Source organism: Chionomys nivalis, chromosome 11 (genome assembly GCF_950005125.1).
Source record: "Chionomys nivalis chromosome 11, mChiNiv1.1, whole genome shotgun sequence".
Classification (NCBI taxonomy): Eukaryota; Metazoa; Chordata; class Mammalia; order Rodentia; family Cricetidae; genus Chionomys; species Chionomys nivalis.
This window is the reverse complement of record NC_080096.1, coordinates 75,150,565-75,164,947: the sequence shown is the minus strand read 5'-3', so window position 1 is coordinate 75,164,947 and position 14,383 is coordinate 75,150,565. Positions and strand designations below refer to the sequence as shown.

The 14,383-nt window shown below is 44.8% G+C and overlaps 1 pseudogene; it reads right to left on the bottom strand.

The window, feature by feature from the left end:
• Positions 1-405: 405 nt before the first annotated feature.
• LOC130884379 (SH2B adapter protein 1-like) lies at positions 406-1,966 on the bottom strand (annotated as a pseudogene).
• Between the last annotated feature and the right edge of the window lie 12,417 nt (positions 1,967-14,383).

The following is a 14,383-nucleotide window of genomic DNA, read 5'->3' as shown; positions in this document are numbered from 1 at the left end:
TGACTGTCCAGGCAGCAAGATGTCTCTATCAATTGTAGTTTTGGAAGCTGCTTACAATGTACTTTCTGTTTACTTAGGTAATATTATATCCTTCTGGAGTCTTTGATGGAGTTGAAAAATAGATAGTTAGTTATAGTTATAAACTATAGTTATAAATAGTTATAGTTTTAGTTTTCCTTAGATATGATAAAAGATAAAGTAGATATAAATATTATAACTATAATTTTTACTTGATACCTATATTGTTATATGTAATTTTACTATGTTAAAGTTAAAAGGGGAGGTGATGTGGGAGTCCCCTCTGTGTGTTGCTTGTATTGGTTAATGAATAAAGAAACTTCCTTGGCCTGCTATGGAAGAACTTAGGTAGGTGAAGAAGACAGAACTGAATTCTGGGAGGAAGAATCAAGGATACCTTGAGAAGGAAGAATCCACCTCAGCATTCTCTGACTCCTCTGGGAACAGGAATGACCCTGTGGCTGCTTGTGGAGTATCCAGAGGAAGGAGGGGGTTGAGAGGGAATGAACTGTCTTTGCTGGGGGCCTCTCATCAATTGGAATTCCAAGAAGCAGTTCCATTGAGTCTAAGTGGGAGGCCGTAATGGAGGCAGAATTAGGGGAGAAGGATGCTGGCGGCTACTTGGGAAGACCCCAATAATCCCCCTGTGTCAGGTGGTCATTACTCTTGCTGGGTCCCAGCAGTAGATTTTTTCTGGGAAGATTATCTAAATGATTCAGGCAGGGCAACTCCAGGATGTCTGTGTTATCCTTTGTGAAGAAGGAGGTCCCAGGGCCTAGGAGAAGGGTCATGGGATGGGAGCTGATATCAGTGCAGAGTCCTGGGATTAGGCACTCCTGGATTTCAGACACTCAGGCCGTCACATGAAGTGCATCAGATGTCTTCAGAAGGACTCTAAAGAGCCTTCTACCTTAACCACAAATATGTACAGCCTTGGCTGTGCAGACATCAGTGATAGTAGAACAGGGAATGCCGAGTCAGGGTCAGGATGCCTTGGGTGGTATAAAGAACTTCAAGCAATTTCCTCATCCTCCTTCACTTTGTAACAGTAGGCAACACTTCTGCCACTGAGGCTGCCCTTCTTCCCCAGAGGTCAGCCCAGCAGCCCCTCCTCCATGATGCACTCCTGCTGGGTCTTGAAAGCTTCTTCAGTTCCAATAAAACTGAGAAGCTCTCCTCTCTGTTCCATTCTTTCCTTGTCCTTTAAGGTTCTCCCTCTGCAGCTCAATCTCAGTCTCTCAAAGTGGTGAGTTTTTCTCTCCCTAGGGGATGTTCCATCACTAGCCAATTCCCTACCAACTGTCTAAACATCACCAGAGAGGATTTGGAGTTGCTGTTTCCTAAGACTAGAGAGCCTGATGTAGTCTCTAGAGACTCAACTGGAGAGGAAGAGTCAATGGCCTCTGCAGGATACCTCCTACAGAATCTCTGACTGAGTGGACCACTGAAGAGAGGGAGAAACATTTCTTGAATTTTGGTTTTGATGACTTTGTAGAGGAGGAAGAGACTGAGGAAGGAAGGGGGCCGGCTAGGTCCTCAGAACATAGAGAGGAGTTCAATCCAGAAAGTCATGTGGTGGTGCAATCTCCACACTAGGGTTCAATGAGGCCAAGACAGTTGGGAAGAGAGAGCCCAAGGCCCGGGCCACCTCAACTTTGAAGTGCTCAGAAAAGTGGCCAGAAAAGGCAGCTTCTGCTTCAGGCTCTGCATATTGTGGGTGGGAGGCCAGGGAAAGGCAAAAACGGCAAGCAAGATCCAGAACAGCAGCCTTCTCATGGGACTCACAAACTCTTGTTAACTTTGGGGAGAGAGTAGTGACAGCACTTGTGAAGAAGGGAAGGCCCGATCCTTTGGGGAAAGAGAACAATTCATGATTGGCCTCAGGAAGAGCCTGTGAGGAGGGGCAGCAAAGAAGAAAGCGGCCTGAAGTGAACAGCAACAACTGCATCTTGGTTCCTGTGCTCAGCTCCAGCATCAAACTAGTGGAAGTAGCCCCTGTCTGAGGAGAATGATCCCATTCAGGAAGGGAAAGGAAATTCAACCATAGTCAAGCAGCCAAAACCTCTCTGTGAGTTAAGAGACCAGCACCATCATTAATGGCCTAATAGGTGATCTCTGTTATGATAAAAATAAAAGGGTGCCATTCCCTGAGTGGCTGCAGGGAGAAATGAAGGGCAGTGAGTCCCAGGCAGGGAGCCACATGGCAGGTGAGAGACCTCGGTGGGGTAGCCAGTCCCACAAGATGCAGCAGCTTCAGTGGGTAAATGATAGAGATCTCTCAGGAAGCCATGCAGAGAAACTGGGTATTTATTTAGTGGGAGTAAAGGGGAAAGGGAAAGGGGAGAATGGAGAAGAGCAGAGGGGAGAGAGAGAGAGAGAGAGAGAGAGAGAGAGAGAGAGAGAGAGAGAGAGAGAGAGATTGAGACAGAGAGAGAGAGAAGAGGAGAAGTGGGGAGAAGGGAAGGAGTCAGAAGCTGTCTCTTTGGGAGAGAGACCAAAAGAAAGGAACTCAGGCTGGAAGAAGAAGAAAGATATCCTTGCCTCAGCAGAAAAGGGAGGGGGTGGGCAGGGCTTGTCTCTTAAAGGGACAGTACAGACCATTAGATTCCCATCTCTTTTTTTATATATAATAAAAAGGTGGGAGGCTAGGCACAACAGGTTAAAGGAATTTGATTCTAAGACTGTTTTCTGCTTACTTGTGAGCATCATCTTGAGGGGAGAACCTGAAAAAGCTGGGTGCTGGCCACATCCTGGCATAACTGATCTCTTTGCTCCTGTCCTGTGTTTGTTGTATAAAAATGTATGGTGTCTCTGACACCTGTTTAAGGTATTGGCAGAACAAAGGACAAAGTTAAGTTTAGGAAAAAAATTTTTAGGACCAAGGAATTAAGAGGGGTATATCTGACCTGATTAAGGTGGATCCTTCAATTTGTCTCTCTGAAACTTACAAGAATTCTCTGGGTATGTGAAAACATAAGTTTTAGACATATGCATTTATAAACAGTAGCATATTTATATCAGAATGAAAATATTTTTAAAACTATGAAAGGCAGCATGAGAAAGAAATTGGATAACTTGTATTTGTCTTCACACCTTTATAACCTTATAACTTACAGGTATAAGCCTTAAAAATGTGTATTTGTATTTTCCTGAAATTTGTTTGCTGAGGCTGTCCTTTTAAACTGACAAAACCTCTCAGCTGTCAAACTGCATCAGACATCTTTGAGAAGGATAAATTTTATTTGAGTTATTGATTAAAAACAGACAACAGAGAACTTACTTGTTTGGCATCTAGAGATACTCCTCAGGGTCTTCATGGTCGCTGAGGGTTGTATTTTTCTTTTGCTGTTTAAAGGAGGGCTTGCCAGGCTCCAGAAGATCCTGTGGGCTAGAAATCTGTAGGAAGACAAGCCTACATTTACCTGAGCAGCTAGGCTGTTGATTCCAGTAATTCTGTCCACGTCTGGATATCTTTTGTTTAGATAAAAGGCAGTTTGCCTAGTGGTCAGCACTTGGCAGTTAAATAAATTGTGGATGGACATTGTTTTGTGCCCATCTGTCTTCTGTCTTCTTTGGAGGAAATAGAGTGTTGCTGCTAGGAGCCAATCTGTCTCTTTTTGTTATGAAAAGTTTTTTAATAATTAAATATTTAAGTACCATAATCCCCTCTGAAAAGTTGAGGGCTGTTTACTGGGTATAAATGAGTTATAATGACAGTATAGAATCTGCCTGGAGAGGTGAGTCTGAACTTGACTGTACTGGCTCTCAACTTAACAGGTAAAGCAAGGGTGAATTAATAAACATAGATGTACATACCAATTTAAAACATGAGACTTATTGCTTTGTAGTCTGGAATGAGATGCAATAAATAGATAATTATAACATTTAACAGTAAACATAGGTGTATTAAAGTTACATGTATGCACACACAGAGAGAGTGAGCAGGAATTGGGCAAAGTGAATGCTTTGGTAGACCCTACCAAAGGCATACCACTACACAAAACACGCATGTGAAAGAGTCAGCACTGGGAAAGCAGGCAGTAAATACGTCAGTAAAGATGGCAGAACTTGGTCACCTGACCTGGCTCTTAGTTAAGATGGCAGTGAAGTCACCTGACCTCAGTTAAGATGACGGTAAGGTGACCTGAACTCATTCAAAATAGCGGAAGTCATCGGTTGTATGGAAAAGCCATAATTTTTTTGAGCTATGGGAGTTTTAAACATAATAACAAGTGAGACCTGGTGGTATGATCTGCCATGTTGCCAAGCGATTGCAATACAAGCCATCATAAGGAGCAAAGGCTGGAACTGAAAACAGCTGTCTTGTAGATCTGACTAATATTGTTGGTTTTGTCAGTTTTTGTGGGACCAGTGGGAGGAATAGTTTGGGGAAAAATGGAGCTGAGGGGACACTGGCAGAGTATTCACAGGCAGGTGGCTGATATTTGAGGGTTTATACCATAGCTGAAAATATGAAAATAGCAAACAAACACCTCAGGGCCTATAGAAGGCTGTCTCCTCTCTACAGGTGGTATGTTAAAGCCTGATGGCTCTAGTTCAGTCAACTCAGAAGCTAGAGAGGCTAGAGGCCAGTCCGAGTGGTCTCTCACAGTGGGGACCATTAACAAGCGGTCCAAAAGGAAAGAAAGAAAAATAAAAAAAAATCTGAGGGACCCTGGACCCCAAGTTGAATGTACTGATCAATGTGTGCAATGCTAGCATGGGAGGACTAATTCCAGGTAGTCCAGTCACGTTTTTAGCTATGAAAAGCAACCAGAGATGAAAGTCAGTGTAGGGCTCAACCATAGCTGTGAAGGCTGTGGTTAGCTGACTGGAAGAGGAAGACTCACCACCAAAGCCACTGGTGTGTGTAGAGGTTGGCACTGAGACAGATACAATGCAGAGCTGTTGTAAAGAAACTTGGTTCCATAGCCCAGGGTTCCACATTTCGTCAGCCAGCCTGCCCACGAGTGGGAGGGAACATGGAGAGAGCCTGGCCCTGTCACAAGTACAAATGTTATGGTAAAAATAAAATGTGGCAGGTCCCTGAGTGGTGGGAGTGGGCAGGAGGCCAAGAGACCATGGCAGGCCAAGAAGGCAGCTAGCAGGGGGCTACACAGCAGGTGAGAGACAGAGACACACCGTGCAGAGAAAGTGGATATTTATTTAGTGGGTTATGGAGAGGAAAGGGAAAAGAGGGAAGGGGAGAAGGAGGAAGAACAGAGAGAGAGGCAGAGAGAGAGAGAGAGGGAGAGAGAGAGAGAGAAATAGGGAGGGGAGGGGAGAAGTAGGGAAAAGGGAGCAAGCAGAAACTGCCTCTTTAGGAGAGAGATGAATAGGAAGGAACTCAGGATCAGGCTGGAAGCAGGAGAAAGATCTCCTTACTTCAGTAGACAGGAAAGGGAGTAGACAGGGTTTGTCTCTTAAAGGGACAGAACAGATCACAATCACATAACTAGATTAGTTGAGAAGAGAGACTAGGAGAGAATGTCCAAATGTCTATATATGGAAGCATGATCGGGACTTTCTGAAAAGCAAAAGAGCCTTCAGACCATCCCAGAGAGTGGCCCCAGGCAAAAGCCTTTGTTGCTCTCAGACCTCGAGGGAATCTGCTCCAGAGCAAGGACAGGGATAGAAGGGAAAGGTAAAGTAATGTTTACAGACCAAGTATGCTGCTTATAGTGTGTTCGTCCATGGCCTTATGTTCACAGTGTTTCCAGGCAAAAAGGACAAGTTAGTTGGTTGGAGGGTCCTTTATTGGTTCTATCTCCTGGGTAGTCAGTTCTTATGTGGAGGTACTCAGAAATGGCTAGGGGCAAAAGAAACAGGGTAACCACCTGAAAAGTACAGTTAACCATAGAATGTCCCCACCCAAAGGTCAGCCAATAAGAAAACTTGACAAACAACAGGTAATGTTTGAAAGTAAAATTTCTGAAAAGTCCCTAGACATGAGCCAATCAGGATTGAACCCATCACCTCACACTCTGCTAATGTAACTTTTCTGGGTTTTGCATTTAAATAATGCCTTCTAGAAGGGTGAGGTATCTCCTCTTGCTGCTGCACTGACAAGGTCTCTGCTGGCTTTTAACTTGCACCCAACAAACCATGCTTTTTATTTTGGTGAGTCAGTTTCCCTGGGGCTCACCTCAAAGGTTTATTTTGATCAACAGAAGTAAGTCTGTGTTTGAAGTCTTGTCTGTCTTACTTCCATTTTTGTCTACAGTGATCTCAGAATCTGACTCTGAACAGGTCAGTTTGCCCTGATGGATATGCCAGAAGGCCTGGGGGAATTGGAAGATGTTCCCTTTCCTGGTCTGGATGGGGGTCTCTCATCTGAGACCTAGTCAGTCCCACTCTGCAACTCTGAATCTGAAGTCTCTGGGGATCAGGTAGCCTTACTCCCATCCAATATGTATGGTTTTCGTTTTTTTTTTTTTTCATTTTTTTCAAGGCAGAATCTCTGGGCTGTCAACAAATCAGACCATCCGATACCCACGGGAGTCTGTTTTGGACCCTTTGTCTAACTGCTCGGTTTGTTGGTCTTGTTCTGTCTTTGTATCTCTGTTGATGACTGACTTGACTGGACAGACTATGGGGACTATTCCTTCTTCCCCCTTGTACCTCACCCTAGTCCACTGAAAGAATGTAAAGGAGACCACTCATAACAATAGTGTTAATGTAAAGAGTAAATGGGTCATTTTCTTTTTTTCTGAATGGCCCTCTTTCAACATGGGCTGTCCCAAGGAGGGATCATGTCTCCTGGATTTGATTTCTAAAGTTGAGGACATTGTTTTCCAACCTTTCACAGAACAGCCAAACCAGATTCCTTACAACGTTATCAGGCAGGATCTCATTGAATGAGTTGATGACCTCATTCTATGGGATAAGTCGTTCCTTCTGCCTAATCTGACTGCACCCCATTTACATTTGCAGCTTTTTCTCTTATAACCTGAAAAGAGGCCAAGTCTCTCCTACAGGGAGGATCAGATGAGTCAGATATCTTCCCTTTTCCTTACTCCTCCCTTTGACCTGAAGCCCCCAGGCTTGGGCCCCTCCGCAGGCAGACCCACCTGCACCCCTGGGGCCACCCCAAGGACCATCACAAGCCACTAGGAGCTAGAGAAGGACAGCTCCACAACCTGAGTCAGTCACCCTCCCATTCCAGCCAGTAGTTCCTCTTGATGGAGATGGGAACCAACCCTTCCACTATTGGTCCTTTGCCACCAGTGATCATCTAGAATGCCCCTTTCTCAAAAAATACCCCAAGATCTTACTTACCTCTTAGAGACTGTTCTATTCACCCATCAGCCCACCTGTGATGATTGCCAGAAACTCCTGAAAATATTGTTCACCACCAAACAATGGAATCAGATTCTGGAGGGTGCTAGAAGATTGGTTCTGTAGCTGATAGGATATCCCTCCATGGATCTGGCTGTAATAAACACCCGTTTCCCTTTGACCTGACATGACTGGGACTATAAGATGGCACAAAGTAAGTATAGGCTCCAGGTCTACTGCCAGGCTCTATTAGTGGGTCTCAAAGTGGCAGCTCGGGAGCCAACCAACTGTCTACAGTCTTTGATGTCAGGTAGGGGCCATAGGAAAGCCCAGCAGCTTATTTAGAGTGATTCCTAGAAGCTTTCCACCAATACAAGCCATATAACCTTGAGACAGAAGAGTTAGCCCAGATGGTAATGTTTGCCTACATAAATCAGGCAGCATCAGACAGATATAAAGAAAATGTTAGTCTTTAGAAAGGTTAGAGAAAAAGAATCTGAGGGATATAGTTATAGTGGAAGATAAGGTGTATAATAAGAGAGAGACACCAGAACAGAGAGAGGAAAAGAAAGACAAGAGGCATGAAAAGTCTCACTAGGATCCTAGAACAACAGCAAATTCACCAGTCCTCATATTTGGAGATGTGCAGAATGCAGGACCTGCTGTGTCAGCTCAAGGTTAAAATTCAGAATAGCAGTCAAGACTCAGCAATACCATTTTTGAGTATATATCCAAAGGATGCTCAATCGTGCCACAAAGACATATACTCAACTATGCTCATAGTAGCATTGTTTGTCATAGCTGGACAAACTTGAAACAACCTAAATGGCCTTCAACCAAAGAATGGATAAGGAAAATATGGTACATTTACACAGTGGAGTACTAAACAGCAGAAGAAAATAACAACATCTTGAATTTTAGAGGCAAATAGAAAACATCATTTTGAGTGAGGTAACCCAGATACAGAAAGACAATTATCACATGTACTCAATCATAGGTGGTTTTTAAACATAAAACAAAGAAAACCAGCCTACAAACCACAATCCCAGAGAACTTAGGCAACAATAAGAACCCTAAGAGAGACTTACATAGATATAATCTAGGTGGGAAGTAGAAAAAGACAAGCTCTCCTGTGTAAATTGAGAACATGGGGACCTTGGGAGAGGGTTGAAGGGAAGGGGAGAGGTAGGGAGGGGAGCAGAGAAAAAGTGTAGAGCTCAATAAAAATTTTAAAAAGATTCATTCTTTAGTCTGCCACTAGCTCCTAGGAGCCAGATCTTTTTTGCCTTTGAAGGTGTGATCCAGAGATCGGGATCAGCAGACAGTTAACCTGGACCCGGTTGCCTCAAAGATTTAAGAACTTTCCCACCATCTTTGATGAGGCACAACATGATGAAGACCTGGGTGAGTACCAACTCCAGAACCTGGAAGAAAGTCTGTATGTGGATGACGGATTAATTGCAGCCGAGGATCAGGGAAGGTGCCTGAAGGGAACCATGTGGCCCCTACAATGTGCCCTCGGGGACCTGAGATACTGAGCCTCCTCAAAAAAGGCTCAGATTTGCCAACGACAGGTAATGTACCTGGGATACATCCTTAAAGAAGGCCAATGACGACTTTCTGAGGCCCACAAGGAGACAGTAATAAAAATCCCAACTCTCACTTCTATCAAACAAGTGAGTTCCTGGGGACTTCTGGGTTCTGCTGCCTTTGGATCCCTGGATTCACTGAAGTAGCTATATCTCTATATGAAGCCACCAAGGGGGACTTCACCTGGACTGAGGAAAGGCAGATGGCAATTGACACTCTGAAACGGAAACTCCTAGAGGCTCGGGCACTTGGATTCCCAGATGTATAAGCCTTTCGTTTTGTTCATGTATAATTGCAAGGGAATAGCAAAGAGGTGTTCATTCAGGCTGTGGGACCATGGAAGCATGCGTAGAAGGCCTACCTCTCCGAAAAGTTAGACCTGTGACACAGCCTGGCTTTCCTGGCTCTTCATTATAGCAGCTGTTGTCCTGTTGGTAAAAGCTAACTCTGGGACAGAATCTGACTATTGCCACGCCCCACATATTAGAGAAGATTCTAATGCATCCACCAGACCAATGGCTGAGCAATTCCTGAAAGACCAACTATCTGGCTTTACTTTGTACTCCAGTCGGAAATACGTTCCAGTTCCCAACAACTCTTAACCCAGCCACGTTGCTACCTGACCCCGACCGCTACCCTCCGTTGCATGATTGTTTTGGGATGCTGGAACATACACATTGCATCAGACCAGACCTGAAGGATACCCCACTGCCGGACGTGGAGGACAACTGCTTCAGAGATGGGAGCAGTTATGTGTTAAATGGACAAAGGAACATGAGGGGAGCAGTCACAATGACTATGGAAGTTGTATGGGCCCAACCCCTATCAACGAGAACATCTGCACAAAGGGCAGAATTGATAGCTCTCACTAGAGCCCTAAGACTGGAAAAAGAAAAAAAGCTAAACATCTTCACAGACAGCAGGTATGCCTTTGCCACTGCTCATATTCATGGTGCAATGTATAAGGAGAGAGGGCTCCTAACAGCTGAAGGAAAGACAATCAAGAATAAACAGGAAATCCTGGATCTCCTAGGGCCTTTGGGAACCCTCAATATTGGCTATTAAACACTGCTCTGGACAACAGAGAGGCTCAGGACCTGTGCAGAAGGAAAATAAACTGGCTGATAGGACTGCCAAAGAGATAACCCCCTGAGTTACACCATTCTTTTTTTTTTTTTTTTTTTTTTTTTTTTTTGGTTTTTCGAGACAGGGTTTCTCTGTGGTTTTGGAGCCTATCCTGGAACTAGCTCTTGTAGACCAGGCTGGTCTCGAACTCACAGAGATCCGCCTGCCTCTGCCTCCCGAGTGCTGGGATTAAAGGCGTGAGCCACCACCGCCCGGCGAGTTACACCATTCTTAATAGACCTGGAGGCAAGGGAACTTACCCCAGATTCCCAACTACACACCTGAAGATCTGACTTGCATCCTTACCTTGTTTATGGGTCAGTCCCTAAAAGACTGGTGGAAAACAGCTGATGGGCTGGTCATTCTGCCAAGGAAGCTAGGATGTGACATACACAAAAAGATAGATTCACCAGTCCTCACATTTGGAGATGTGCAGAATGCAGGACCTGCTGTGTCAGCTCAAGGTTAAAATTCAGAATAGCAGTCAAACTATTGAACAAATTGTGTCCCAGTATCATTACTGCCAATTGACCAATGCTATACCATTCCTCTCAAATTCTGGTACTAAACAGAGGGGGAGTTGTCTAGCACCAGAAGCAGATTTTACAGAAATCAAACCTGGAAAAATTGGATATAAGTACTTGTTAGTATTCATACACACCTTCTCCGGATGGACTGAGACATATCTAATCAAACACAAGACGGCCAACATGGTATCAAAGAAATTAATTGAAGAAACACTGCCCAGATATGGCTTCCCGATCATGATTGGGTCTGACAATGGCCCAGCCTTCATATCATAGGTAAGTCAACCACTGTACTGGGGACCAATTGGAAGCTCCATTGTGCTTATACACCTCAGAGCTCAGGGCAGGTAGAAAAGATGAATAGAACACTAAAAAATTATCTTACCTAAATTAGCTCTGAAGACTGGTGCAGACTAGGCCACTCTCCTCCCCTTTGCCCTGTTTAGGGTGAGGAACTCTCCTTATCGAATGGGCCTCACTCCCTTTGAGATTATGTATGAGACAACCCTCCCATTGATGCCAAGCCTCCAGACTGACTGTTCTCCACTCTGGATGACCGGGATATGCTGAACTCCCTCTGCAGACTACAGTTAACCCACCAGTGGGTCTGGCCCCAACTGAGGGCCATATATGAAGCAGCTGCTCCCCTAAGTCCCACAGGTTACCCAGGCGACTGGATCCTCATTCACAGACATCAGCTCAAGACCTTGGAGCCAAGATGGAAGGGTCAATTCGTTGTCTAATGACCATGCCAATGTGCCACAAAGGAGATGGCATCACCACCTGGAGCAATACTCCCACACTGTCCAGCTGATCTGTTTGCCATCTCAGAGGACTACAAAGGAGACACATGGACATGGGAGGCTTCCCTCCAATCCACTAAAATTGCAACTTTGCCATGACAATCCAGTCGAGCCTCATTGATTTTGTTTTTTCTGCTGGCTGCCAATGTCCCCTCTTCCTCCTCTAAGAACAACCCCCATTCCCCATGGCCACCAAACCTGAATGATTGTTATTGAGGACAATACCATAGCTAATAGCATCTATTCTGCTCAGAACTCAAAGAACACTTGGTTTCCTGACCTCTATGTAGACCTTTGTGACCTAGGAGGAGAAAGATAGGACCTCTCAGACCGGGAACCATTCCCAGGGTTATGAATGCAAAACCCCTGGATGGTGGAGGTCAACTCTATCCTTGGGATTCTATGTCTGTCCTGGTCACTCTTGCTCCAAGGAGCAACAACATACTTGTGAGGGTGCAGGGACACCTACTGCATCAAATGGGAGTATGAGTCCATCGGTTGGATGAGGTGTTCACCCCCTGTCAGTGGGGACTTAATTACTGTTCAATGGGCAGGGGATATGAAGACAGTGGGGATAGGAACATGCTCCGTAGGTGGCAAATAAGTTTACTGTGGATCTTGCTACAATAAGGAGCTATGCCCCAAGCACCCCTGGGCAACTGCTGGAGGGTGCTGCAACCAGCTTTTCATCAAATTCACCAATGCCAGCAAAAAGGCTGATTGGACCACCAGTAAGATCTAGGGCCTAGAGCTCTACTGTACTGGCTATGACCCAGTACTGACATTCATCATCCGCAAAGCCAGTCACCCTCAATTAAGATTTCGATAGGACCCAACTGGGTCATTAACCCACCACAGGCCCCCAGTCCATCACCCCAAGTTATGTCTGGGGAAAGACTCCACAACCAAGTAAGCCAAATGTCAGATATAGCCTCATGTTTACGTCAACCATCAACCCATTGATGGGACACAAGCACCCTTTCATGGATCTGTTAGGTAGATCGTACCTGGTACTGAATGCTTCCCAGCTCAATTTTACCAAAGCTTGCTGGCTCTGTTATGATATAGTTCCTCCTTACTAAGAGGGCTTAGCAGTTAGTGCCAATGTTTCCACAACAGCTGACATCAATCACTGCCCGTGACAACAGAGCAAACAAGGCCTTACCCTAGAACAAGTGACTGGGCAGGGACTATGTATAGGACAGTTTCCCCCAGATAAAGCTTCCATCTGTAATTCTTCACTGTCTACTCACAGTCTCACTCAGGATCAGTACTTGCTCCCACACAATGACACTTGGTGGGTCTGCTTCATGGGGCTTACCCCTTGTGTGCATATCAAAGTCCTAAATCAGAACAGGGGATATTGCTTACTAGTCAGGCTCATTCCAAGAATAACAAATCACACAGATCAGATGTTCCTAGACCTCATGCAGCAAGAATGGAGCAACCCTCACAGCTATGGAGACATAAGAGAGAGCCTATGACAGCCCTCACACTTAGGTGCTAGCCTGGGGGAATTGGGTACAGAAGCTTAGCACTAGTAACCCAGAATCAATATTACTCCACCCTATGTGTTGCCACGGATGTGGATATAGAACACATAGAAAAATTCATCTCCCACGTAGAAGTCCTTATTCTTTCTGGCAGAGGTAACCTTGCAGAACAGGAGGGGATTAGATCTTCTCTTCTTACAGCACGGTGGGCTCTGTGCAGCGCTAGGGGAAGAATGTTGTTTCTTCACAGATCATTCAGTGATCAAAGACATATAATCAAAGACAATATGGCTAAAGTTAGAGAAGGACTGACAAAGTAGAAAAAAGAGTGCAAGGTCAGCCAGGGTTGATTTGAAACCTGGTTTAATAGCTTCCCTTGGTTGACTACTCTCATTTCTACTCTATTGGGACCCCTGGCTATTCTGCTTTTGTTACTGACTTTTGGGCCTTGCAGTCTTAACTGGCTAGTGAAATTAATGAAGGACAGGTTGGGTACAATACAACTTACGGTTCAGTGATCACAAATCTACAGAACCCTCAGGACTGAAGACACTTATGAGTTACTTCAGGAAGCCATAATTGGGTTCACTATAGTTACTAGAAGAGGTGGGGGATAGATGAAGAACCAAAGTTCCTCCATTTTGTCCTCCTCCTCCATCTTGTGTCTGATGTAAGCAATTTCCCATAAAACATTCCAGTCCTCAGAAATGGTTAGGGGCAAAAGTAACAGGGTAGCCATCTGGAAAGTACAGATAACCACAGAACCTCCACACCTGAAGGTCAGCCAATAAGAAAACTTGAAAAGCAACAGGTAAGGTTCGAAAGTAAAATTTCTAAAAAGTCCCTAGATACAAGCCAATCAGGATTTAACCCATCACCCCACACTCTACTAATGCAAATTTTCTGGTTTTTGCCTTTAATGCCCTCTAGAAAGGTGGGGTACCTATACTTGCTGCTGTGCTGACAAGGTCCCTGCCAGCTTATAAGGTGCACCCAATAAACCTTGCTTTTATATTTCAGTGAGTTACTCTACCTGGTGCTCTTTTGATGTCCCCACAGCCTGGGCATAAAAGGGGCAAATTGAATATGCCTGCTGAGAGTCGGGATAGGGACAGCAGCAGCAGCAGCAACAACAAGAAAGCAAGAAAAATGCCCCAAAGAGGGTAATGAGGACTCAAAAAAGAGAAGGTCCATCCATGCTGGGTGCCAGTTTGCTGCAGACTTGTTGTGAGATCCCCATTTCCCAGGAGGCTGGGTATGAGAAGACAAGGAGGCAATGACACAGACTCTGAGAGATTTCAATGTAAAGACTCTTTATTGTGAAAGGGTCACAGTTTTTATAGGATTAGGGAAATTAAGCTGCCACAGTAGTGTTTCTGATTGGTCCTTTTGAAACTGGTTGTCATTGCTGGAGTGTTGTGATTGGCTAGGAATGTGTTTCATAAATAGGAGTAGTTACTGTGCTTTTGGTCCACTGACAAGTTGTTTTGGCCAATTTTGCTTATTCATTGTGAGTTTGCGCATGCTTGGTTGTGCTTACACTATTGCT